This window comes from Cupressus sempervirens, chromosome 9 (assembly GCF_028749045.1).
Source record: "Cupressus sempervirens isolate cs-2001-9-10 chromosome 9, ASM2874904v1, whole genome shotgun sequence".
Classification (NCBI taxonomy): Eukaryota; Viridiplantae; Streptophyta; class Pinopsida; order Cupressales; family Cupressaceae; genus Cupressus; species Cupressus sempervirens.
Window position 1 is genome coordinate 623389450 of NC_143126.1, and position 25359 is coordinate 623414808.

Below are 25359 nucleotides of genomic sequence, written 5' to 3' on the forward strand. Positions count from 1 at the left end.
CCTACTAACAGAGCCTTAATCTCTCCTACCACTTCCTAGACATAAATTTCTCTTTTTGTGGGCCACTCTGTAGTTTTAACCTCTTTCAAATCATGAGTGGCTTTTGTCCACCTAGCATCCATGACTGCTTTTGATTCAACAATAAATTTATTCAAATCTACTTCTGTCTTAAACAAGGAATTATTAATTTATTGTATAGAATATCAGAAATATCTTCAAAAATTGATACTATAGCCTCCTAAGTTAGAATGTTATCAAAAGAATTAGACCACTCTTGCCAATCTATCATTGTGCTAGCAACATCCAAAATTGATGGTATGTAGGGTTGTATTCCCTAAGATAATTTTTTTAAACTTTCCTTGTATAATTTGTAATTTTCCAGTGAAGAAACTGATTAATTCTTTTACTACCTCTAGGCCTTCCTTCACTATGATTATTTTACTAGGCAAATATGACTTTTTAGCCATTAGTACAATTAGCCTCTCCAAAAATTTAATATATGGCACCCAAAGATTAAGTGTGGGTGATAGCCATTAAAGTGCCTCATTGAAAAATTGTTTAGCACTTTGTAAAGCGACATAAAAATTATGAGGCTACTATGAAATATTTTTCAAAACTTCAACTCTATGGCTCATCACATTCCTAAGGAAAACGATCCTTATATCTCCTTCTTGCTAAGTAGATTAAGCAACAATGCTCATCCTTCTAGGTTCTAATGCCTCTTCTTCCCCCAAATCCTCTATTTGTGTTAGGGCTTCAATTGTATCCTTGGCTGGCTGCTGTTGATCTTCATGCTCTTCCTTCTATTCTGCAACAACCACCTGCTTTGCTTGTGTAAGTTGCTCTCTAAGAGATGCAACTTCATTTTCTAATGCTTGGATCTTGGCCTCAAGCTCTAAAATATTTTCTTTGTACACATGGCTGCTTTTGAGCTCATCTTCAAATAGCTTCCTCACATCTATGTAATAATGTATGGATTTTGAAAATCTAGTCTCTATCTCCTCTACCTTGGCTTTATTCATAAATGAAAAGTGTTTTAATGCCTTGGAAATATTTATGCTAGAGGTGCCTTGTAGGGTCCATACAATCATGTTACCCTACTCTGTGCTTTGTACATCCATTAATTTTGGATTTTTGGAGGAAGGGGCCATACTCTAGATTTCCAGAGATTTTGTATCAATGTTGAACCCAGTCCCTCTCTGCAATCCATCTACACCAAACACCTCATATGAAATGACATTCTTTTTCCTCCTTATTTGATTGAGCATAAATTCTTGTTCCAAGTTCCATCCAGGAATCAATAGCATGCCACCCCTTTGCACAAGATCCCTGGCCTCCTTTGAAGTCATTACCTTACTTTTAGGATAATAGGCTTGTAGCTTCTCAACTAGTTCTATTTTTTGTTCATCAAATTCCCCTGGTTTCATGTCTAGTACCGGCTCACTTTGTTTTATTTTATACAAAAAACTTTTGAATTCAGTAGATTTTATGAATTCATCATCCTCTAGGAATTGTTGGGCTTGGATGATCCTATCATCTAGCCTTGCTACTACTAACTCCAAGTTTGTGAGTGTATTATTAGCTACATTTATTCTATTCTAGAGGTAATTTTGTCTTAAGTCAGCAACATACTGACTATTCTCAGGTAAGATTTGCAGTGTCCTCTATTTCACCTTAGTAGGGATGTGGAAAACCTTCTATCTTTTATTTCCTTTTGTCATCCATAATGCCTTAGAAACATCATCTTCTTCTACTTCAAGGGTTACATCAAGCTCAGGGCTATCAGGTCATACCCTATGTTCTTCTCCCATTGGTCCCTTAGGTATCTTTGCCATGCTTTTAGCATGGTCAATGACCATCTTCCTAATCCTCTAGATAGGGAATATCTATGTAGAATCCAAAAAATTAGGGATCTATTCTTTTCAACTCTCTCTCCACCCTCAAAACATCATTAAGCTTTGCTAGCTTATCGGTTGCCTCACCCTTTACAACAATGTTTGGAATGACATCCTCATGAGGCAATTCTTTGGTGATGTGTAGTACATAATTTCTCATTTATTTAAGGGTAACCCTAATCCAATTATCAGGGTCATACATTATGTAGGAGCTAGTAGACAAATTATTGTGGTGGAGATAAGAATGGATTTGTTCCAAGGCCTCTTTCCCAATTGTTAAATCTCCAATCCTAAAACATCTACATAAGAATGTTCCCCTATGAACTTTCAGTCCCAAGTATTCCTTATTGACCATAAATAATTTCTAAATAAATTCAATTATACCTAACCTAGGAGGGATAAATTTTGGTAGTATATGGGGTGGTTGAGGACAACCATAGACTCTCATCAAAGAAAAGGTTGGAAATAAGAGAATGCCCCCTAGTTGTGGTCAAGTCTTTTTCCTTCAAGTAGTAGGGCTACTCTCAACATGCCTTATAAGATATTAGGTGCCCTAAAGTATCCTGGATCTAACGTCTTCATAATTACAACACTACAATTACTGAAAAATGAGACAGAATAAAAAAAATGATAATTTCTATCCCATACCCGTGTCCACAGTTACACTACCCCATTTACATCAGAAGTGTGATCAATAAAATTAGAGCTTATGTATCCTACATTCTTGTAGAGGATTAGGTGCATCAGAAGAGAATGATGATGGAACTTGAAATCTTTTAATTCTCCACTCTGAGCCCTGGCAATATTTTCTTTCATCACCTCTAAAATGTAATTGACATAATCATACTCCCCACATGGTAGGAGTCCTTTACATCTCTAACAATTATAAATTCTACTCCATAGACCATATCAATCCCATCTTTACCAACCACCTTATGGATGCCATATACCATCTTTATAAAATAGTTCTTAAATTTTGCCTAGTGACATCATTTTTTCCACGTTCTTAGGGTAATCACCCAGTTCCTTCAAATCCATGGGAATATTCTGTAGCATAGATTTCCTAGTATATGCCTTGGTATTCACCTCAAATTTCCTCTATAAATCCTTTAAATCTATAGGCTGGTCCATAGCTTCATCTAGTCCAAAGGCCTCAATGAATGATTCTCAGTCTAGAGTACAGAGGATGGTTCCATCTTTCCTATGGAAGGATTTATTGGCTGGATTATAACATCAAAACAAGGCCTTCATCAAGTCTACATCTACAAATACTTTTGGAAATATTAATTTAGCTAAATTCTTCTTCCACATGTTACACGTAGGAATTTTCTTATCCCTATTATAATAGAAGCATTTGAAAATCTCCAAACTAGTAAGACCAAGGTATGCACCATCTCTATAGAGGGCCTATGGATCAGTGAAGGCTTGATCATCTACCACATTGGCATTAGAAGAACCTAGGAAAAGTTTCATCCATTATTCAGCAAACCTATTTGGTTTCGTCTACCTTGTTTTCCCACCCTTGGAGGTTGAAGGCTCTATAGCTCCCATGTCTGATGCTTGAATCTTCTCCACATCTTTATCAGACATCTTGACAATATGCTAGCAAACATAGGATATGGAAACTAGGAATCTATTCTCAAATCTCTAAAAATAATAATCTAATTGCATTGGAAATTCTAAAACTACTCAAATTCTTTCTCTCTCAAATGGCGAACTGTAATTGTAAAGTAGGAAAGTCTTTACAACATAATATATGCAAATCAATAGTCACTTTTGCATTGCTTTCTTAAAAATTCTTGAAACATAATATCAACTTATTCTGTCAACTTAGGGGAGCATTTCCATTACTGTCCAACCATGCACCTTTTGTACTATTTTTAAATCTCATTGGTCAAGAAGTTTATTGTCATTTCTAGCTAAGAAAAGTGACTTAACAATTTAATGTCAAGAAAGGGCCTATGATGCTATGATCATGACAAATGAAAAAAGCTCTCATATCATCTTACCACTAAAGAAATAGTCTCCTAATGTTACAAAGACCCTTGAAAAACCCTTGTCGACTAGTCAGAAACTATGGTGAAACCATTCAATGATCTTACTATTCCTTTGTTGTCATGGCATTGGCACTAACCTCTTTTTCTTTTATGATCTCTTAGCAAAAAACTTCATATCATCTTATCTTCACCTTCTGCACCATATGATCTTATGATCACGATCACTATTATTTATTTTATAACATATTTTGTTATCTTTCAAGCTTCTCTAATACTCTAATAAATTGTTAATCCTTTGCACCATAGCATCACAAACCTTGCAATTTTCATTTGTGATCTTATGATCATGACTTTCTTGTAACATCATAACACATCCTTTATTACCTTAAGATCTCATGATGATCCATTTATCATAAGGTCGGAGATGCCACATACCACACAAAAATAATATAAAATTCCTTCACGGTTCCACTAATTCTAACCAAGCATATATTTGGAATTTGTACCTCTATTTTGGCTAATCAAAAATTGGACACTTGTCTGATAGCATACCATCACCTTTGCTTGTGTTAAATATCTTTACAATCTTATTACCATAGGTACCCTGTCGTATCCCAACATCCAAATATTTCCTTCATGATCATATGATGACCACTACTTTGTGATATTGTAGCACCTTATTTCATTATTCCCTATGCCACAATGACCTCCCTTGTCATAACATCAGAGTTAACCAAAATACAAACCAATTGAACTATGATGCAATCATACAACATAAAGGAAATTGTATGATCAGGAAGATCAACTTTATCATTTACGATACCTTGACAACACATTTGTCTTAAGATTGGGTCATTGAAAATTCTTCATTATGATGCTCCACTAACTCTTTATCATAACATCATAGGAGATGATGTATAAGAAAAAATGAAAACCCGCTTAGTTTCAAAACCTAGGGTTAGGGATTAGACTATGATTTTATGAAAATTTCTTGCAATGTATCATAAAACCAAAACCTTAGAGCACTAAAAGTCACATTTGGGATAGCAATGGAAAAAAATTGGATTAGGGAAAAATTGCTAGGGTTTCCTCTTTAAATGAAAATAAGAAAATACAACCCTTAAAAAACATAACATTTAGTAAATTTTCACCATAAATTTTGAAAATCAAACTTGGTGAAAATAGGAGCTATCACAACTCACACTACATACACTTGAGAAGGCAAGAAAAGATTAGAAGGATTCCCGAAAAATGGAGAAAGGAATTTGCCATCTAGATAAAGCAATATTCTTATGAAGAAGTTGAAACTAAAGGGCCATTTGAACTAATTAATCCAAATGAAAAAGCATATGCTAGTCTACTTGACACGAACAAACTCTTGAATGAAGAAATAAGAGCACTAAAAAGAGAACATGAAATCCAATCAGTAAGACTATGTGAAGTAACTCAACAAAAGAAGAAAGATAAAGAAGATAGGACTATGGCTGAAGAAGACAAAAAGGGTAATGGCTACTAGACTTGAAGAAAGGATATCAAATGTACAAAAGGTCACAAACACTCAACTAGACATGATGAATAAAATCATGCTTACAAATCAAGAATTGAATCACAAGGATGTTGAAATTGCAAATATGAAATCACAAAATGACATACTAAAGAATGAATTGGGAAATGAGAAGGAATCCATGGAGAGATTCAAAAAACTAAAGGAAGCAATGAAGTACTTTGAATAACTAATGAAGTCATCAAGTTGTTCTGATGGGTTAGGACATTCTTGCACTAAGAAAGGAGAATCGTCTAGGAATTGAGAAATGAGAAATGCAAAGCCACATGATAATCCAACCTAATATCACAGTGGAAGATTTGGTCATACTACAAATATTTGTAGAAGCAGACATGGTATGAAAAATTCTAAACCTAAATTTACTGGTTACTAATTTTACTACAAGAAAAAAGGACATCAGATAGAAGAGTGTAGGTCAAGACTAAGGAATACACCTACTACACCTAGATTTGAAGGTTACTACTATAACTATAAAAAATATGGGCATAGAGAATTTGAATGTAGATAAAAAAAAACCCTATTGGCCAAATCAGAGGAAGAAGAATTATGCACCTAATAATACATGTTCCAAATGTCACAAGTTTGGACATCAACGCAAGAATTGCAGGACTCAAGTACATTTAGAAAATTAGACAAAGAATACAGGCAAAGGCAAAGTGGACATTGAGCAAGTGAGGAATGAAATGAACCAAAAATGGAAAAATAAAATAGAAGATGAAAATAGTGGAGCTAATGGAGTTGAGATCGTCCAATCCAATGGAGAAGATGATCATGTCATCTCAAACTAAGCAATAGGGGTATGTATGGAACTATATACTTAATTGATATATCATACATCAGATCCTTACATAAAAATGTACCAAAATTTTATATCTACATATAAAAGATGCATAAGAACAAATTTGTAAAAGGTTTTATAGTGTAAGGAAATTATCTATGTTGACCAAGCATTACAACATGAACCAAACATTTCAAGAATGATGGAGACCGAGTGACATGGGAGAGATCAAGATGTAGACCTAGTTGAAAGGCATCAATATCAATTGAGACAACTAAATTTCACTCATCTAAGTACACAACATTAATGCAAACACTAATTGATCAAGAAGAAGGTATATAATGAATTTTGAAGACATTATTTCATATCTTGCATTTAGATTTTTGAGAGCATAGAATGATTTAGGAATCTAAGAAACTAGTAGAGATTTCAAGAGCGATTTGATCAAAAGTTTTAATGAGTAAAGAGAGTGAATGAGTATCAAGTATCTAGAGAAGGAAGAACTTTAAACCCTATATACTATCATGGTAGCTTCATCAACCACTGGAATAAGTTAAGAGGTTAGTAAAATTCAACTGGTGAAGAGTGATGCCTGTCCTCCACCTAAGTTTTGTGCTATTCTAGAGATTTCTATGAAAGGAGACTCTATAGGTGCACTATCTTCAATACCGTGTAAGGTCATTATGATCCATGATGTCAAAAGCTATTATATGTGCAAAATTGGAGAAGTAGGAGATTATGAAATCAAAGAAGCTTATGAGAAGCTATGTAATGAAGGAATCTTGATGGACGAATTTCAAATTGTTGAAAGGAAAGGGTTAACTTGTGCCCCATAATTCCCAAAAAATTCAAAGTTGAATGGATAAAATTTGTTTTGAGAAGAATTCATGACATGCAATATTGGTTACAAAATGGGCCAGTGGAAATCACAAAGAAAATGATACATAGGGTTACCGGTTATCCAACCCCAGACAAGAAGAAGACCATGTGATGTTTGAACCGTGAAGAATTTGAGGCTAATATTGGAGCCAAGTGGAATGGACAAGGTCTGTCCATTACAGAAATTTATGATCCACTCGTTAAATTTTCAATGAGAATCATTGTTCACAAATTTTATCAATCAAATAGGTTGAACAATGTACCTTGTATGGTTGTGGATAAAGCGTGGAAGATTGTAATGAAAGATTGTGAGTAAGATCTTGCCAAGCTACAAAAGTTAGAACTTGTAGAGAATCTTTCATCAATAAGAAAAGTGAAGAATTCAATATGTAAGTTCAAATCCCTAATTGTTTGTATTTTTTTAATATCTAGAAGTATTTTCTAGGTATTGGAAATGTTGTATGGGAGAAAGAAAAACCACTATCGAGACAAATCAATGAGTATATTACTCAATTGGGAGAAAACTTTGATAATGTTATGAATGCTTATTTTGATGAATATAAGCAAAGAATGAAAAGGAGAATGAGAATTCCAAAAGAATTGGTCACAAAGTATTATAGTGGCATATGTTTTCTTGTTGACATGGATAATATTTTTGTACAAGTAGTTAAGGAAGGCTTGGTTACAAAGTTTTGAATATGAGATAGAAAGTGATGTTGTAATTGCAAAAATTGGTGCACTACTCAAAGAAGATATAAATGCTAAGGCTGAACCTTTTGGAAGATATGAGAAAGCAAAAACAACGATAACTATGAATATCAAGGTAGCTTCCAAGGAAAAGAAAAGGAAGAAAATGATTGAAGACCTTGAAGCTAAGCTGGGCACCCTAGGCAAGGGAAAAGAAATACTAAAACTGACACAAGGTCTTGGTAAAGATGAAGAACAAGATAGTGGTGATGAGGAAGATGAAGTAGAAGAGGGTGACAAGGGTAAAGCCCTAGTTGTTGTCATGCCACCATGCAAGAAGACTATAGGAATAAAGAAGAAGCAGACATTGACACCTCAACCACCAAATAAGCCAAGGACTAGGGTAGTTGCTAATACCAAGCAAACTGCAAAGTAGAGAGTAGCAGAGTTTACTAGGCCTAGTGCCCCCGAAACTATAAGAAGGAGATTGTTAGAGAACCACCTCAGAGGAAACAAATGTCTATTAATGAGATATGTTTAGACATAAAGAGTTCCCTTGGATTATCTAGTTTTAAGTTTGTGAAATATGATACACTAGATAATGATGACAAGAATAGAATTGAGGAGGCTATGATACAAATGGTGTCAAATTTCAAGCTAGCTCCTAGTGATATAGAGAGACAGATACCTAAGGATTTGTATGAGAAACTAAAAGTAATATGGGAACATATAGAGAAGCTAGATAAAATGATAAGTATTAACACATTAGTTAGAGTTATGCTTGACTTATTCTAGGAGCAACTGGACACATTTTTGGAACAACATAGGAACATATTTGTTCCAAAATATAGAATTTTTTTTGTATTGATAAATAAGGAGGAAGTTGTATGACAAAAAAATGAATTGTTGTGGAAGAGAATTTTTGAACTAACTACAACGATGTTAGAGACTGTAAACATTGATGATGAATATAGTAGTGGAGAAAGCTTAAGTGTGTCGAGTCCACATGGCAATATGTCCCCTATACATGCAGACACCCTTGACACTCTAGAAGCCAAACAGTCAAGAGTTACAAATGAAGAGGAAGATGGTGAAGATAGAGAAACAAATGAAAATGATAAGAATATTTTAGCACCTCATATTAAGGAAAAAAAAGAATAAAAAAAGGCTAAACAAAGTGCAACTATTATTGTCTCAAGCATAGATGCACAAGCAAGACTGGATGGTGACACCCCTTCACCAACTCACATGACAATGCCAATATCACCACTCCTGTACCTAGCAGAAAGAGGAAAGAAATAAAATATATTTCACTAGATATTAAGATTAGTCTAGATGAAATCATTGAGATGTCACAATTGGATGCGAAAAATCTCACTTTGGAGCAAACTATTTTGGTGCAAGAAGATTTAGCAAAGAAGAAGAGACAATAAGAGCCTAGGAGGGAGCACAAATAGAAACATGTATTATATGATGTAAAGCATATTTTTGTTGATGCTTTTGAGGTTCAAAATTTTGAAGAAGTTGCACCAATAATAAACCATCTTGTAAATATAATTGATCAAGTGAATGCTAGAGATATGGAATCAAATGCAAAGTTAATGGAATGGTTGACGAGAAGATTTGAACCAAGGTTGTGGACAAATTTTCCATAACTATTGCCAAACAAAAAGTGCAATTACAAGAGAAAGTATAAATTATGATTGAGTTATTACAAAAGGTACAACATTTATACACAATTTTGTTAGATGTGCCAAGATTTACACATGCTATTCAAGTACAAATAAATAAGACTCAAGTTGAGATGAAAAGATCCAACAACATTATTTTAGAGTTAGTAGGATCAAGTATTGATCATTATAATAATCTACTAAATGCTCAAGGTACATTGGTCAAGCTTTAGGTAGCTAACAACAACATGAGATCCAAATTGATCTCTATTCAAGCAATGCTGATACCTCATTTGGAGGTCATGTAGAGAGAACTGAAAACAACCTAGGATCTTATCATAGAAGATCATCAACTTTTGGTGGCTAATAGTTTAATTGATTTAGTTGCAAGATTAGAGTTGCAGAATAATGTTTTAGAGGCAACAAGAATCATATGGGATCATGCATTGTACATGATTACCAAAGTTCACAAGAAATTCATTGAAACATATGTATTACTCCGACCCATTCAACCCCAACAATAGTGACATATAGTGTTCGAAAACAAGGGGAAAAGATATGTGTAGAAGGAAAGAGATGTGAAGATGGCCAAAGAGAATTGAAGAGAGACAAAGTAATGTAATGTGAACAAGATGCAAAAGAAAGGTAAAAGAAGAAGTACAAATGTACAATGTATAGATTTGAATAAAGGTGAAATGGTTTTGTTATTAATTTTTGTATTTTTTTTCATTGTTCATAAGTCATACAAGTTAGGTGGAGAGATCATTATCAAATTGTAGTCTAAGGATGTAAATATGACAAAGTGTTTTTACCACTAATGTCAAAGGAGGAGTGTGTTGGTAACTCTAACCATTGTTGGCTATTAGTGGAATGCCCCATCAAGGGATCCAAAAGAGCTAACCTAAAGTTTTACTAAGTTTTCCAAACATTTTTTTTTAAAGAATAACATGTACCATAACCATAAATTAGTGGAAGCAATAACATACAAACATGTATAAGAAACATAATAGATTGCATTCCTTAAGGATCCCAAGATGTTGAGTCACATTTAAATTTAATTAATGCTAAGTCCAATAAATAACACATCCACATAAAAGAATAACTACAAGTCCAGTCCATTTAAATTATATACATTTGTTTCGAATGCCACTTGGCAATAAATTTGGAATGCACAATCATCCACTGTACATGTCACAAGGTATGAAAGGCTGAAAGAATATACATTTATAAAAATAGATTACATCATCCCTTTCGAATCCATGAAACAAGATACAATACAATAAGTAGAATAATCCATCATAATAAACAAATATAGAATGAAAGGAAATGTAGATAAGGAATTCTAGCCACAACATCTATGGATAGATCTCAATGGTAAAAGTAAAAAGCACTACCACCCAACCTCGTGGTAACCCAAAAAGGTCCACTCCCACTGCACTAAGGATATTGTCTCAAGTCCCAAATATGATATCGATCACAATAATCAAAAGTAATAACTAAGTCACGAAAAACCCTAAAAGTAATCTAACTCAAAGGTTCTAAGATAATACAACATCTAGACCCAGAGGCAAACAAAGACATGTAGGGAATCTACTATGCAAGTGGGGAAGTGTCATTGCACGAATCAACATTAGAGTTCTCTTGGTAGTCTAACTTGACCCTAGCTCCCTAGTGACTCTATGCGACACTAGTATCATTTCATACTGACAAGGAATACTAATAATGCATGGTCACAACCAAGCATCCTCTCTACTCCAATCCTACTTTGTACTAGCACTTGAGGTATGGGCGAGGAAAGAAAAAGAATCTTATTAGGTTTATTTTACTCTCATTTAGTGTAGTGTTTTCACTCATTAAATAACCTACAATGGGTTACCTTAGTAGCCACTTTGGGCTTTGGCTTCCATTGCAAGCCACTTCCCGACATTATATATAGATAACCTACCCTAAGCTCATCAAAGTACAAATCAAAGAATCATAGTTTTCACCTCAATCCTATACAAGTGACTAGAAAGAATCAAAATACAATCCACAATAACATCTTAATTCTTTACAAGCAACTAGAAAGCATCCCAAAAAAATTGATTGAAGACTCAAAGGTTAAGTCAAATATGTCATAAAATTCATCTTGTTATCACACAACAACATTGAAAGCAATAATAAACAATATAATCAAATTCATCATGAAGCATACCAGATACATTACCATGGTTGCATTTAAAAGATCAGAATCAAATCAAAGCATCATCATAATATCACAAACACAAAACTCCTAAGCCTTTGGTAGACATCCTAAGACTAGTCAACAATCTAGTAAACCCAAACCCAAACATAAGACAAAATACTAATAATAGTGCAGTTTCATAGTTTGGTTTGATTTTGAAAACACATAGTTTGAGTTAACAGTAAGGTTTAAGTTTTCATTTAAATGCATGTTTTAGAGTAGATGAGATTCATAGTTCACCCTTACAAATTATCCCATTCTTGTGAATTATTTACACAATTTACCCTTAACTTATGAAATTTCCAAGTTCACAATTTAATATCATAAGATGACACATTAATTATTTCCAATAAATAATAATAATAATTGTCCATTAATTAAAACTCTCTATGATTTTATTGACAACTAAAATTATTTAATAATAATTTCCATAAATAACTTAAGTGTTATTAAATGATAATAATTATTAATTAAAAACTTAATTAAACTAAATTAATTAATTTCAATTAATAATTATTTAATACAACTATATAAAAAAACTTTAATTAATTAATTAATTAATTAATAATAAAAATTATTAATAAAATTAATTAAATTTTTTTTTTAAAAATTAAAATTAAAAACAATTAAAAAAACATATATTAATTATGTTTAGGGCCCACGGGCCTATACAGTGCCTTGCGGCCATTAAAAAGGCTACTGGTCGCAATGGGCCTGCGGCCACAACAATAGTACGCTACTACAATCAGCATAGCTTAAAAGCATCGCTGAGAAGGGAGGTGGGGGGTGGAACTCACCCACCTCCTTCCCTTTTTTTATATTTAATTTTTTAAATATATATTTTGATATAAAATATTTTCAAAAAAACCCCTACCAAAACACACACACGCACACACACACACACACACACACACACACACACACACACACACACACACACACACACACACACACACACACACACACATTTTATAAACATTGCAAATTTAGCTTGATAGGGAAACCCAAATAAACTAATTAAATTTTCAATGTAAAATTGATTTCTTTTCAAATATAATTCTAATTAAATAATGATTATTCAATTACTAGAACAAGGGTTTTCTAAATTTCAATCCTCATACACAGATAGAGATTCGATATGAATAACAATAATTCATGATAAGATATTGAAAGATTCATCGCAATGAAATTTGGAAACATAATTCAACAAGCACAATGAAGACAAAAAATTCGAAGAAACATAATTCGTTGGGTGAATAAAACATGAGGCTCTACTTGGTTCTGATGCTAATTCGCAATCCCCTGAAGATTGTGAGAGAATTCTCTTCTCGCAAAACCTTCTCTCTAAAAAATCCCTTCTCCAAAATTCTCGGTCGCTGCAAAAAGAACTCTCAATCTTTGATATGGATTTCTTCCCTAAAATCAGGGCATTGATTGTGCGATCACACAAGGGAACTCGTTGATCACAATCTTTTTAACTCTTTATTAACTTTTTGGATATTCATGCACACTTTATGCAATTTTAAATATCTTTATTAAATTAATTTCTCTTTCACTCTTTAATTTATTTTCGAAGCATTTTTTTGATAAAATATTTATTAACTTAAGTAATAATAATATTTAGCATTTTTATAAAAATGATCTCCTAAATATATTCTTATCAAATTAAATAAATATTATTAGGCTCTAAAATTAAAACTATAATTTCATTTTAAAACATTTCATTTTATTTATTTAATTAATTTTCTAATTAATTAAATATTGAAACTATCCTAATAATTTTCCATTAAATTAAATCATTAATTAATCTTTTAATTTGACTTAATTAACAAAAAAATCACCAAAGACCTATAAGACGAAATATGAAAACCCATCATAAAATACCACATACAAGACCAAACTTGAGGGCTATAATCACAAATTTACATCATATGATGAATTCAGAAGGGTAATCATTTCATATACTTGTCCTAATTTTCTAAGGCAATTTTGTTTAAAGGTTAGGATTTGGACTCAAGAATTTATCTCCCCTCTCTTACCATTGAGATATTACGATAGGGTATGCTCATTCTGGCAATTCAGGGAAGTCGATACCCCGTACCTATAATCTACATAAAATCCACGCATGTACAAACACATATATTCTAAACTAAATAGGTAATGGCAGGAAGTAGTGCATTGTGCAGATCTCGACTAGCAGGTGACTATAACTCCCTTCCTTAACCGCATCAAAAATGTCATACATAAATAAAACATACACGCATACCATACACATTCAATATGGGGTGAGTATTCATATAAAACACGTACAAATAATCCATCTACTAACCTCATCAAATAACTAAAATCACTATAAATTAATCATCATCAAAGTATAATCATGAATAGATGAAGTAACTAGTACCAAAGTAGTCTCATCATAAAATCAACTGAGTATGAAAACAATCTCCAATAATCTAGAAAATAATACTACTAATCATCAAGCATAAACATAAACTAGCCTAAAAGAGTTCAACAATAATAACTGAATGTAAACAAGGGTTAGGCACTACAATTAGTGTCAATCACTTAGTCATTTACAAGCCAAAGTCAAATGGTCATCATTGTGACTGAGCTACTCTATATAGGCTAAGTCATGTACATAAGTAAGTCTGTACTTAGCTTTATAGGATCCGAGTAAGTTTTTGGCTCACAAAGTATTTTTGTATACAAGCTGAGCTCATTAGTGACTGAGCAAGTTTTCAAGAATACAAGTGTCAAGTTACGTAGTATGTACTGAGCACAATAAAGGTTGAGTAACAACAATGTCGAGCATCAGGATAGAGTAAAGGCTGAGCTACACAGAGTTTACATGAAAGTAAGAAATGAACAGAGTTTTAGGCAAAAAAAATTTTAGGCCTACTTGGAAGAGATATTTAATTTTTGAAGAGGTTTTTATAGAACATTTAATACTTTTAGAGGCTATTACAAAATATTTACACGTTGTGGATCACAGATCCCTATGTTTTGTGTTTGACGATCAAGATGAAGAGGCAAAACATGGAATCATCAAGAAAAATCTTCACAAAACTCTTTATATAGTGATGATCTTAACCTAGATCATATGCTAGTAGATAAGGAGATGAAAAGAGTTTATGTGTGAACATGAAGCTATTGACAGAAAATAATTGAGTTTAGATTAGAAGTCATTGAAGTGTTTTGTTATCATCTAAAAGACCAAGTGACCTAGTCATTGTAGTGACGTGAAAGGGAAAGACAAGCATATCAAATCAGAGGAGAGGATCAGTTAGCAAGGAGAAGACTCGAAATCAACTTATAGAGAAAACTGAGAGTCAGGTACTAAATCAGTTTTAACAGACTTGGATTAGGGTAAATATCTTAATAGAGTGGTCTTAATAGATCTTTGTAAATCTCCTAACACAATCCTTACTTTTTTGTAAGTGTTAAATCCTTTAACAAGGTGATACCTAACAATCTCTTAAGCCATTAATAGGGTAGAACCCTCACATGGTAGATCATATTTATGGTCAAACATTGTAACCTTGACTAGTTAGTTTTATTACTACAGTAGTGAAGATTTGTGGGTGTCGTCCCCACCCTAGTTTTACCTTCACCTTGGAGGGTTTTTGGGTAACAAATATTGTGCTATGTGTTTTACTTTAATGTATGTGATTGATTAGACTTATATGTTACAATAGATTTACATTACTAGTCTTGCATGCACAAGTTATTGATAGATGTGGATGAATATGAGAAAAGTAAAAAGTGTTCTAGATTCTGATTCACCCCCCTATCAATATCTAGTTTATCTTTTTTAGTCCTCCATCAATCAACAATACACACACATAGACACACACACCATATGATAATATTTTATAGTATATATTACAATAACATATATCACATTACACAATTTTATATTTTACATTATAATAATAATTATACATTACATAATGAAACTTTTATAATATATATCACAATATCATATATTACATTAGATATATTTTGTATTTATATTATTATTATTATATAATAGTTATTACATATTGCATTAAATATATTTATACTACTTTTAATTATAAATAATTATGAAGGAATATAGAATAAAGAAAATAAATTGGTATTATTATTTTTTTTTATTTTGATAAATATTAGATCAAGATTGTTGTCATTTTCTGGATATGTGACCCACCCTCACATATCTATAATGTATATACATTTTCATCTTTTTTTGAGATACAATAATAAATAAAATAAGAATAAATATTATGAAAAAATCTCATTTCTAATATTTAAATAAAAAATAATACTATTTAAGTTTAAATTTTAATCTCTCAAATATTAAACATGTTCAATATCTTTGATAAAATTAATCCATTTAACCATTCTAATTCTTAGTTTTAAGAAATAAATAAACATCACATTATATTTTGTAAATATAACTATTATTTACAAATATTTTATCCATCTAAATTCATATTAAAATAAAAAATTTAAACATAAACATACAATAAAAATGAATAACCGAGGAAATGATAATGAATCTAGAGCGACAATGGCGAAGGCCCTGTTGGCACTCAAAATTGCCTTCCCGATTTTGAGCACCATTGAAAAATCAAGCCCTTAAACGCTTTTAAAATGCGTATGTGCCTGGTTGTACCCGATTGTCCATTTGAGACCCCTAAGGTGTTTAATGCTTCTAGCACCTTTCATTCAACATGCCTAAGCATTTCGTGAAGTTAAATTGAGTTTTTGAGTCATTTGGCAAAGTTTTGTTTTGAGCTAGTATCAATTTTGCATTTTCACCTAAGTGTCAAACAACGACAGGAGGCTTTGTTTGTAAATGAATATCTCGCACCCAGAAATATTTTGTGATTCACTACTTTGCAAGTATCTAATATCCATACCTAAGAACCTATGTTTCAAATTTTGAGTCATTTCGAGTCCGTTTGAATAGGTTTTGAATCCTTCAAAGTTGGTTAGTTACTGTTTTCATGCTTTTGCACTTTGCACCTAATTCTGGGAAGCCCTGTTTGACGTGCAATAACTTTTGACCAGTTGACCCAAATGAAAAAATTCCTATTGTAGACGTCAAAGACTTGTTATGTTCCAAGCTTCAGCTTATGACGAATCCGTTTGGTCAATTTTTCAAGCGTGATTCCAAACAATTTATAAGTTTTAACTGGTGTCAGTAATTGCAAATTGATTGTAACCCCTGTTCGGGATGTCATTTCTCCTGATCTATGATAGGTGTGATCGAATGGTTGGTTTCCTTGTGTTCTATACTGAAAGTACTTTAAGTGTGCCAGTTTGCAAGTTATGAAGAATCCATTTCACACTTTTCCAAGTCAATTCCATTCGCAAAAAATGCTTTCTGTCAGCATGTCCAATTTGCAAAATTCTGAGTAGCCCACTTTGACTGATCGCCATTTGTGCCCTGTTATTCGTCATGAGCCTAAATCATAGATCTGTAATGTCCTCATGAAAAAGAATGAGTGTCATAGTTTTCATTTTCCCATGTGCTAATTTTCCCAGTTTTCAAGGTCAATTCCGAGCCCAGTTTGTTGTTTTTTGAGATGTTTGTTTGCAGATAAATCTGAGAAGGCAACTTTGAGGGTCAATATATTTTGACTCCAAATTCGTCATAAAACAAGATCTGATAGGGTGCAAGTGTGTGGAACAAAGATTCAGTATGCTAGTTTTAAGAGCTTGATCAGGTGATTTGGTCAGTTTTTAAGGCCAGTCAACGGACCTCCTGGCACCAAGTTGACAGCTTGCAAAAGGTGGATTAATGAGTTTTTAATGATCAAATTAATGCTCAAAATCAATTTGAATCAGTTCGAGATGGTCAATGGATTAATCTGGCAGTTCAATTGTTCAGAAGCGAAATTTTTTTTAGTCAGACCCACTTTGGGGCCTGACTAATTACTTTAGACATATGAAATTATGTGGGGGGTTGAAATCATTCAGATTGCAATTGCTAAACACAAGGGCTTCCTATTTCCATGATTATAAATATGGACCTTTTTTTTATTGCTTCTTTATCATGCCAAATGTAGTGGTTTTATCTCAAAAGAAGGGTCTTTCCTCCTTTTATAAAAAAAAACTCGCAGTATGTTGGGATTCCATTGGATAAAGAAGATTTAGTACTCAAAAGGGGCGGTCCCATACGATGGCAATGACAAGAAGGATGAAAATGACAAGTTGAAAATTGGTGCAGGCTGTGGCTAACTCCACTTCAGCAACCTTTTTGCATGTTGTTGGAAGTGAACTTATACAAAAGTATCTAGGTGATGGTCCAAAGTTGGTCAAAGAACTATTTCGAGTTGCTGATGATCTTTCTCCTTCAATTGTCTTCATTGATGAAATTGATGTGGTTGGAATAAAGAGATATGATGCACATTCAGGTGGTGAACGTGAAATTCAGCAGACTATGTTGGAGTTACTAAATCAGCTAGATGGGTTTGATTCAAGAGGTGATGTGAAGGTTATTCTGGCAACAAACTGAATTGACAGTCTTGACCCTACTTTGTTGCGCCCTGGATGAATAGACTGAAAGATTGAATTTCCCTTACCAGACATAAAAAAAAAGAGAGGCGTATATTCCAGATACATACCTCAAGAATGACCTTATCAGGTGATGTTAATCTAGAGGAATTCGTTATGACTAAGGATGAATTTTCTGGGGCAGATATAAAAGCTATATGCACTGAAGCTAGATTGCTTGCATTGAGAGAAAGACGTATGAAGGTGACGCAAGTTTATTACAAGAAAGCCTGGTAAGAAGATTGTAAGTTCTTGAGTTTGCATTAAGGAGAACATGGTTATAAAGCAATATCCCACATTCCTTGCGGGGAAGTTGTTTTAGATCCTTAAATACAATAACACATAACATGCTTAGTGTCTAAAGAGAAGTTCTCTTTTAAAGGACAAGTGCCCTAGTGCACGGGGCCCGTGGATTTCATGGAGACAAAATAATTTTAAACAAGCACGCAGATAAAAGAGATGATGTCAGCAAGAATGGAGATCGAAAAACTAAGAAATTCGGCTAGTCATTACTTCGCTAGCCGAAAAATCTTGGCAACTCTGGCTAGCGAAGTAGCGAGGTCACCGGAAAAGCATAAAAATTTGGCGAGTTCCACAGTGTTACATGGGTTCAATAGCAGTGCTATCAGTGAATCAGATGTTGACAAGTGGCAGCAACAGAGTGATTGGGCAGTGATGTGGCGGGCAAATGGCAGGAGCGCACTAGATTTCGCCACATGGCAGATCTGACGGTTTGCGTTACCTCACTAATCGAAGTTGCTCACTGGTTAAGCATGGTGAAGTAGCGAGGAGATGACACGTGGTAGATGATGTAAATCAGGTGTCCAATCAGAATGCACCACGTGGCATTGGTCAAACCTAGAGTTGACTCAAATTTGGAAGGGCTAGGAAAAATAAAATGATTTCAAAATTTTCATTTTAAAATTATTTTGCCAACAAACTGACGTGACATGCAGGGTCTTTTAAATTGAAATTTTTATTTCCTAAAGTTTAAAGTTTAAACTTTTTGAAATTATTTTGAACACAGACCTAAACAATCTTAGCTAGAGGAGTGTTTTTCAAATCAAGATTCTGGGCATTTCTGGAAGGAAAAGTATGCCTTATCATATACCGTCGGAATCGTGAAAGTCTAAATTTTCCAATTCTGAGATTAGTTTTTGCACAGGTATTAGTCAGTTTGAGCAACATGAGGTTTTCCATCAGGTACCTGAATCGCAACTATATTCAGACCAGGAAGTTCAGTTTTGATTTTTTTGTCAAGATAATGACCTGGATATGCATAAAAGATGGTAATAATGTAGTTGGGGTTGAATTGGTTACATTAAAATTAGTAAAAACTCATATTTTCACCAGAATTGCATAAGGTTTCAGATATTTTAGATGCAAAAGGATTTCATCATTAGGCAGAGATATTTCAAAGCAGTTGCATTGTAATGATGAAACAGAAAATCAAATCAGATAGAAGAAAGAGGTTAGAGAGGGTCTTTTCTGTTGCAAGAGATGAAATTCTAAGGGGACACATGTCAATTGTAGGTTCAATCTAAGAATTCATCTTCATCCTATATTATTCTTTCTTTTTTCCATTATGGGGGTTCTAGTTTAGGGGAAGAAAAAGTTGATTGCTGTGATACCATTAGGGATTCTAGTTTTGACACTATGAGACCATTGGTTCCAGTATTTTGACATGTTTCCATGACTGTGACACCATTTTTCTTTAGCAAAACTCTCATGTGAATAGCATTGTAGAGATAATATAGATAGTTCTGAGATATTAGGTTGTTTCATGTTTTAATTTTATGTATCTGAATGTTTAGTTTCAAGGAAAGGAATACATATGAGCAACAATTTCACTAGTTTTGTTCTAGTTCTTGTCTCCTGTCTTAGCAATCTGTAAGTCTTATGTGGTTTTGGAAAAAAGATTTGAGAACCATTTTCATCCCTTTCAGGTTGTATGTTTGATGTATTTTGCTATTGGACCAAAGGGCCAAGTAAATGCTCGATATGTTTAAACAAGGTTATTGGTTATTTGAGAAGGATATTTTGTGAGAATGAGACTTGAATGAGCACTGATGTCTGAATCACAAGGTGGTTGGATAGATCTGATGTCTAGGTATATGAGATACGTCTTGATGTCACAGATGTATGTTTTGAATTCATGGAATTGCCCAATGGATTAGGCACTGATCAGTTATAGGATCACTGGTTATACTGTTGCATTTTTGAGGTTTTGTTGAATCAACATCTTTAATCAAATGAATTTCCCTTTCATGTTGAAGAACTATAAATAGAATGCCCTCACTCAGCTTATGAATTTCATTGTTTTGCATCTAGCTATTGCAGATATATGTTATTTCATAAATTATCAAGAGAAATAAGGGTTTTATCTGCTTCATATTAGATTCAGTGTATGCTTTGACAACTTGTACCATATAAAGAATCTACAAGTCTACCCGCCTAGGTTTTGCAGAGCCTGAAGTAGAAGAAGGGTCATGCCTTATAGTTGGCCTGGTGTCTGAATGGATTTGTTGATAATGGGAGTTAGCTGCCCCTAGATGTGTCATATTCTCATCACGGTAATTGGAAATGGGTAACGTTTTCAAACACCAAAAGGCCCAGGCAACAACTAGTTTCGAATGTATTTTGAGGGCTCTCTTAGAATAGAAGCGATAGTTTTAGAGTTCAAGAACTATTTAGATCTTGGGAGGATGATAGAGTTGCTTTTGCAAGGAATGGTTGGTAGGAATGGCAGAACAATGCACCTTTCATAATAGGTAGGTGGCCTTTCATTATGTAGAATAAAAGGAGTTTAACTTGAAATCGATGCTACCTCAACAACTTATAGAGTTGATTGACTTCCTAAAGGCTCAAAACTACACAGTGATTGTGCATAAGGATTTTATATTCATCCAGATTGAGCATGAATTTTGGCACCCAAAATAGCACACTCTAGCGGTTGAAAACCTTAATGAGGTAAGGGACCTTCCTCTTTATTGATAATTAATAAAAAATAGATAGAATATTTTTCTCTTTTGCAAGAAAGACCCCTCTTTATGAAGTGGATGGGCTCATGGCCATTTGTAAGTAAGATACAAAATTGGGTTTTGACCCATTAGAGGAGGAATATGGAGTTTGAAATAATGAAAAATAGTTTCCTTTTGGTTTTATGCCCTATGAAGGAGGATAAAACTTGGATCCTAAATAGTGGGTCATACATGATTAATGGGAGGGGAGTTTATTTATGTGATTTTGTGCCAAGCTCCAATCCAAATTAGAGAGAGTTAAGGAGATTGGGGAGTGGATTATGTTATGCAACTTACCCTTTGAATATAGGGATGAGGAAACTCTAAAAGAATCAAGGAAAACCTAGGCTCTTTCATCTTCTTTGAGGAATCAGTAGATTTAAAGGATTATTCAATATATCCTAAGATATTGGTCAAGGTCTAAGAATGTCATGAAATCCCTGAATACATTGTCTGAGGACCAGTAAAAAGTAAATGGAGATAGAGATTGGAGGTTGAAATCATTAAGAAGGAATATGATCGTAACTCAAATAGGGATAGGAGAGGGAAAGGTCTTGAATCAAATAAAAGTTTAGATTTTATAAAAGAGGTATCAGAATCCTTCAATCATAGTCTACTTTCTTTCATCACTTTGAAGATGACACAATTTTTAAAAATGGAATAATGACCTTAATAATTAGAGAAAGCACAACTTTGGCATAAGTTGGGTAAGTTTGGCTCAAGGTTTTATGCGGGAGGATTTGCAATAGTTGGAGTGATCTAATTGTAATTCCACTTGGGTAGTGAAAGAGATGCCTATGTCATAGTTTAACAAAAATTTAATAATGGATGTATTAGTGGATGTAAGCCAAACCTAGGGATCTGGGCATGCAGATTGAGATAGGGAATGAATATGCAATCCAAGATGGTCTTGACATATTATACCCTCTTATAAATTAGATTCATATCATGATGAATATGGAGATTTAGGGAAAAAGGGTGTTTTTGATGTTGATAGGAACATTAAACCAAGATTAAGTTTGGAGGAATATAGGGAGAAGATCTTCAGGGTGATATATTTGTTATGTAGGAAGTAAGGGATGCTTATACATGCAAAAATATTCAAATCTCCCCCATAAGAAATTTGGAAAACTCTTTTGAAGGAATGTGTGATAGTGGTGGAAATAACTTGAATGTTGAATCAAAATATAAGTCTATGGATGAAGGGGAAGATAATGATGAATTTGAATTATAGGACCAATTAGATATGGTGGAGAATAGATCTATTAGTTAGACGCCATCCTTGATTAAAAATTAAAACACTAGGGTGAAAAAGAGGAGGGATATCAAAACCAATCAAATAAAGTTATCTATTGTTGGTAGTATAGAAGACTAGGCCAAAAAATTGAGATTGAGAAAAGGCTATACCTTTTCCTAGACACAATAAAGGTCCTTTTGCGGAGTGTCAGGGGCTACAATTCCCTTGATAAATTGTGTTTGATCAAAAACTATCTTAATAAAATGTGGCTTAGGTTGGTTTCTATACAAGAGAGTAAAATAGGAGTGGATGGTAGAGTGCCTTTTGAGAGATTTTCTTATTGGGGATTTAAGTTGATAGAGTTTGAGGATGCTTTAGGTGGATGCATCTTTAGATGTGAAATTTTTGGACTTGGGCATGAATTGGAAACTGATTCAGGTGTCTTCCTTTCACTTGATGGCTAAGTTATGCCCTTAATGTGTATGGTATGAATAACCCAACCTTAATAAAATAGTTGTGGCACACTAAATCTTCTCAAATGATTTCTTTACAGGATATTTTATTCTTGTTAGGGGGAGACTTTAATGCTATATTATCACCTATAGAAAAAAGGGGACGTAACGGTTGGTTAGGTCAAATCCAATGAGACTTCTTTGAATTTGTGAATATTAATGGTCTTCTAGATGTGTCTTTGAAAAATGGAAATTTTACATGGACATACTAGAGGGAAGATTTTTTGAATATTGCTAAAAATTGGATAGATTTCTCTTAGGGAGAAATTAACTAAGTATGAATTGGTTATGTCAAGTTGAGATCTTATCAATAATATGCTCAGATGATTATCCAATTTTCTTGAGAATCCATGAAGATTCTACTCCAGATAGAGTCCCTTTTCATTTTGAAGAACATTTGGTTGAGATATGACATTTTTATGATTCTTGTTGCATAATTTAACCCCAAAAGGGATAAGTAACAAAGATTGTGTTTTTTAAGAAATTGCAATTCCTTAGAGAGAAGATAAAAGTGTGGAATAGGGAAGTCTTTAAGAATTTTTTCATTAAAAAATTTGAATCAACATTAGAATTGGAGGCCTTCAACTCAAAATTTATAGGAGAGGTAACGAATCAAGCCACCTCTAAATAGGAGAAGTTGTTGTGGGTTTCTTATAAGGAGTTTTATTCCAGGAAGAAATCATTTAGAGAAAAAAGCCCAGGGAAACTTGTTTGCGAGAAGGGGATATGAACACTAAGTTATTTCATAATTTAGTGAAGGCAAGGAGATCTCATAACAAGATATTTTATATTAAGGATCAACATGGTAATAACTTGGAGGAGTTGGAGGAGATCAATAAGGAAACTATCTAGTATTTCTCTTCAATCTTTGCTAAAGATGTCAAAGTTAATGGTTCTATAGATAAGATCTTAAATTTCTTTTTGAAGTGCATTTCCAAGGAACACAATGAGATGCTTATGAAGAATATTTTGGAGAAAGAGGTGAAATCAACACATTTTAAGTTATAGAGTGTAATGTCCCCATCTTTTAGCAACTAAGTGGAGTTCTTAGCCTTCATGTTCTCCAAAGGCTAAGTGGAGAAATAAGAAAAATTGATTAAATTAATTTCTTATAAAGTCATTAAATAAATTAAAATTAAAAGGTGAATTTATATTTAATTAATTTAATTAATTATTGTATTGCAAGGATAAGCTTCTAGACAGTGTATTAATTATTGGAAAGGGGGAAGCCTCTAGTAATTTAATTTTCTAGAAGCACAATTAATTATTGTATTGCAAGGGAGAAGTTTGTAGAGAGTGCATTAATTATTGGAAGGGGGAAGCTTCTAGTAAATATAATTAATTAATATTTTATTTCCTTCTAGAAGGATGAAGGAAAAGTATAAATAGAGGTTGGAGCTTCATTGTTTAGCATTGGATGATTGTGAATGGCATTTGATAAGTTCTTGGGCATTTGAGTTATAGATCGGTTCTTGGCATTAGAGGATGTCTATCCTCTATTGTGACATTCTAGATGTCATTCCCTTGGGGTTTGACCTTTAAAATTCATTTCTATCAACTCATTAATAGGCAGCTCAGATGCATTTCTGGCTACATGTAGATTGGGTGTAACTAGTGAGTTGAAGATTTTGTTATGTATTTGATTTTATGATGCTGGAGTAATTAGTGAGATTTCTATGTATTTAATTTTATTAGTTTGAAAAATAATATTATTTCAGTAGTTGTTCAATCTCTAGTTTGCATAAATTCTTTCTTGTTCATGTTATATGGTTTCAAATCTATGCAAAGACATTATAATCTCTTTCAGCAATTGGTTGAGTTTTTGGGCATTTCCAAGGTGCCCATTATAGTGGCATCAGAGCTGCCCATTACAGTGGTGTCAGAGCCCATTATAGAAATAATATTGATTGTTATTGTTTCCATTATTGTTGTCATTATCAAATTATTGTATTAGATTATGGTGAGTTGCATTTGATAAGAGCTTGGAGGTGTGAGTTATAGATTTGTTCTTGGCATTAGAGGATGTCTATCCTCTCTTGTGACATTCTAGATGTCATTCCCTTGGGTTTTGGCCTTTGGAATTCATTGCTATGGATTTATTTTATTAGTTTAAGAACTAATATTATTTCAACAGTGGTTCAATCTTTAATTTGCATAAATTCCTTCTTACTGGTTTAGTTCTTGGGCATTTCTAGGGTGCCCATTATAGTGGTATCAGAGCATAGCTTCAATTACAGTGGTATCAGAGCCCACTTAAAAGTGTTTCACAAAGTTATAACTAGTTGAGGCCATAATAATGGTATTAGAGCTATATGTCCTACCATCCTACAGAGGTCTTATAGGGAATTTG

At 33.3% G+C, this 25359-nt stretch overlaps 1 pseudogene; it reads left to right on the forward strand.

Annotated features, from left to right (window-relative positions):
* Positions 1 to 715: 715 nt before the first annotated feature.
* On the forward strand, positions 716 to 18477 carry LOC149540250 (26S proteasome regulatory subunit 4 homolog A pseudogene; annotated as a pseudogene).
* Positions 18478 to 25359: the final 6882 nt, after the last annotated feature.